Source organism: Asparagus officinalis, chromosome 8 (assembly GCF_001876935.1).
Source record: "Asparagus officinalis chromosome 8, Aspof.V1, whole genome shotgun sequence".
NCBI lineage: Eukaryota > Viridiplantae > Streptophyta > Magnoliopsida > Asparagales > Asparagaceae > Asparagus > Asparagus officinalis.
In genome coordinates this window covers 37,434,089-37,438,625 of record NC_033801.1, presented here as the reverse complement: position 1 = coordinate 37,438,625, position 4,537 = coordinate 37,434,089, and positions in this window count along the sequence as shown.

Sequence of the window (4,537 nt, the reverse complement as noted above, 5' to 3'; positions counted from 1 at the left end):
GGCGGCACGCTCCCCTCCCCCTCCTTCTCCTTGTCTTTCCCCATGTGCTCCGGTGAGCTCATTAACCCCTTTCTCTCTCTCTCTTATCTCTATTTCTGGTTGTTTCGTTAGCTGGCGGAGGGTGAGAAATTTATTATGATGGAGCCGAGTGGAGTAGGCTTGAAGAGAAGGAGGGCGATGGAATCAGATTGCTATGATCTTGCGTTTGTTAATTAAAAATAAAAAGAGTTTCTTTTTAAGTCAGGAAAAGGATGCATTTGAAATCAATAAAATATTATTTTCATCTATTTTTATTCTTAAAATTCATCACAACAATTCAATAAAATATTATTTTCATCTCACGACTCATCTCATATCATCTCTTAAGGGGCTGTTTGGTTCGCTATTATAAGGGGTGGAAAACTCAGAAAACCCCTCCACGTCAGATTTTTAGCCATCCACGTCAGCTTTTTTTTCCGTCCATTTCTTTGTGCCGCTTTGGTTCGCTCGAATGGAAGAGGGAAAACTCTGCTGAAATCGCCGCCAACTAAGATTTTTTTCCCTCTTCGATTTTCTTCCCTAACCAAGTGAAATTGATGAAAACTCTACCACGTCAGATTTTTTCCTTCTCTGCTTTGTTTACAAAAGTTTTCCTTTTTTTTCTATGCGAACCAAACACAAGAAAAATAAATACATTGGTTTCCCACCATTTTTTATGTGCGAACCAAAGCAAAACAATCTATTTCTTGGAAAAGTTTGGAAAACTCAAAACTTGTGTTTCTTTACATGGAATTGCATTTCTCTATATCAAGGAAACGAACCAAACAGCCCCTAAAAATAAACTAAACACAAGAAATGGTTATATCATCCAACTCATCTCATCTCCATCACATCTTATTTTTTTAAAATCACTCACATCATCCAATAATGTGGTTACAACTAATCATCTCATTAAATTTCATTTCTACTCATATCCTCAAAAAAAACTAGGAAATTGATTTTCTTAAATGTGGGTCACATCATCCAATAATATAATAACAACTCATCTCATCTCATCTATTTTTTTATTTTTATAAATAAACCAAACACAAGAAAAGAACCTATTACAGAAAATAAGTTTCTTATAATTTATTTTCTTATATTTTTAGCCAATCAAACAACCTCAAAACAAATTTTCTTAAAAAATCACCCACATCATCCAATAATAATGTGACAACTCATCTTCCATTCTTTGATTTCCTTCTTTTTTTAGCCAACCAAACAATCTCAAAATAATTTTTCTTAGAAATAGGTTTCTTATTCTTTGATTTCCCTCTTTTTTTAGGCAAACAAACAGCCCATTACCAGTATATCGCTAATTAGCACTTACATACCTATATAGTTTCTCTTTGCACTTGTATACCCAGTCGATCGTTCGTATTTGGTTGTATAATTTAGATCCAGAAACCAATTGAATAACACAATAATGTTCATATTTATATTCGTTTAAATTTTCGAGCTCGGATACAAACTTGAATATCATTCTCTGGAAGGCTGAAATTTTATGAATGTAAATTCAAATAAAAATGTCGTTTGAATATTGATGAACGTTTATCGAATATCACGATATATTTATTTGATTAGTTCTTTATGTTTCATCAATATTAAAGTATGTAGATCAATTTTATTTGGTTAAAGCAGATTTGGCTTAAAAACTAACCTAAAGCCCTTTCACTTGGTTAGAAATTAGTATGGAACCAAAATTACAAAGTGAAATGGGTGAAAACATGATATCATGCATGTAATTATAGAAATTATAGGGGATGAAACCTTCAGCAAATAGTTGATAACAAAACATATCAAATATAGATATGGTTAACTTCTATTCAATTATGAACAAAATTGTTTAACGTTAAATGAACTACTACTGAATCAAATATAACTGTATAGTTAGTTGAACAATTATTGAACAGTGTTAATTTTTTAGGTTTGTTTTCACCCCTTTATATACATTGAACTTTACAATATTAAACATTGTTATCTCATTGCGTGGGGGGGAAACCTTCTTTGTATAATCAACACCAACCCCTCGTGGTAAATCCCAAATGTATTATTTGGCAAAGGGTTAAGGAAGAAAGATTAACGTAATTAGCCCATTTGATAACCCGAATGACTAAATTACTAACTCGTTAAATAAGTTTTATTTTAACTCTTGTGATCAATTTTAGTGTTTGGGAATAACAAAGATTTTGGCTATACTCTTTATAAATAGAGGGATTAACTCTTAATCATTTTAAATAGGGGTATTAGTAAACCCCTCATTTTGAGGGATTAACTCATTTTAATCCCTCTAGAGGGGTTAGCTTAACACTTATGTATTTTTTATGTTTGGCAAATTATAGATGACTAACTCAATGTTAGCCATTGTATAAATGTTTAGGTTTGGTGGGTTAAGAAAATGTTAAGTCTCATTAACCCCTCACTTAACCTGTTGCCAAACGGCACCAAATTGTTCAAAATCTCATTTCCCTCCCGAAATTTACCGAGCCCCCTAAATTAAAATTTGGTTTCAACCCGGAATCAATTAAAATCAATGTCAAAATTGAATTTTGAAAAGGATTCATGCAAGATCCTTGAACTTTTGGTTTGAATTTTCTCTTATATTAGGTAATTTATCTTAAACATAAGGTTTTTAACTGCAGTAGTTACCCTATTCTCCTCTTCACTACCCATTTGGCATTTAGAACTTTAGCACCATGTGTGATCCTTACAGAATTTATACTCCATTTTAAGCTCTGTAAGAAAAACTCCCAAATTAACCCCCTATGCACCTATAAATGGTATACGTTGCTCTAATGAATATCAATATATCACTATATTAAAGTGAATGGGAAACTCTTATAAAAAAAGGAAATTGCATATTCGTCCCTTAAATCATCTTTGTCATAGGTACAATCTGAATTATGCACTTGGATTAACCAGACCATGCCTGCACTTGGATTAACCAATGAGATAACCCACTCAAAGCGTGGGACATCCACAATCAGTCTATCACTTGGTCATGGCCCATGGACCTCACCTAAAAGGCCGGATACAACAATAGAGGTCCATGTAGACATTCAAAAATACCAAACTTCAAAATATGAGGAGGGTCATCAAGAAAACGAACCTCGTCTCGATCTAAGACGAGGCTCGTTGCTCAGCAAAGATCCACTTCCCAAACGAAACTCGCCATGCAGCGAAGCTCGACAACAAAAGTGAAGCTCGTCATTGGAAATGAGGTTCGACGTTCATCTTTGAAAGATGAGGTTCATCAGTGAAGATAAAGCTCATCGTCAGACTTGAAGCTCGTCAGTGAAGACGAAGTTCATCTAAGGGAAATCCACCAAATTTGCTATGCAGTTGAACTCAACTATCGAAGACGAAGTTCGTTAGTGAAGACGAAGTTCGTCAGATGAAATCAGTGAAGACAAAAATCGTCAAAAGGTACTTGTTTACTGTGAAGTTTGCTTTGTAAGACGAACCACGTTGCATATCGAGGCTCGTCTTACATAACGAACCCCATTTCAATTAAAGGACGAGGCACATCATCCACGTGAGATCTAGCTATAACGGCTCCGAGGACTTAGTCAGCCACGTGGGCTAATCTTCAGGACATGTTATGGCACATGCTGATTTGGAGGAGGCAGTTACGCCCCTCTACCCATGATCTTAGAATGTCGATTACATGCTTAAACCCTATAAATAGCCATGGATAGCTACAGTGAGAGAGAGAGAGAGGGTTAGAAAAAGTTGATTGGTTCGGACTTCTAAAGCTTTAGATAATCATCAGAGATCAGAGCTCATGCGTATAGATCTGAAATTCGAACCTCGATTCTAGCAGTCTAACGAACGTCAGAAGCTCCACTAATCTTGTTCTGATCGTCAACGGGAGGTAATCTCGACTCAAGTATCGGGGGAAGCATCCTTTCGCCACCAAGAACCCACGTTAAACAAGGAGGAGCTAAATTAATCTTCTCTTCATCTGTAATCGAGAGAGAGAGAGAGTGAGTGATTGTAAGGGTTTCGTACCAAGTGATCGAACCCAGTTTTCTTAAAACAATAGAATCAATCCCAGACAATTTTTCAACCCTACAGACAATGGCGACCATAGTGGGAGCAGCCATTCTTTCCGACGAGATGGTGGTGGCATAATCAGACAAGATTGCAGTGGGAACCGAAGTTGAGACACTGGTCATTGAGTTTGACCAAACCAAGTACGGGGAGTATATCTCCTCTGGAGCATCTAGTCCCACGAAGGCATGTAAGTGTCGTCGAGTCTCGTACGAGACTTCAGCCTAAGTGGCTTCTGATGATTCAACTCGAGTTAACCTCGAGGAGAAGTCCATGCCCCTCAAAGAGGAGGCTCTAATAACTAGTCGTCAGGCTAAGAAATGGGTTGTCAAGCAACCTAGACAAACTTCGGCTTCTACTAGCCAAATTATGGCTTTTGATAACAAACCTCGCCCAGCTTCGGCTGAGGCAAAGGTTCCTATTGGTCTACTGTCGAGACGAGCTCGACAATGTCAGCGCCAGAACC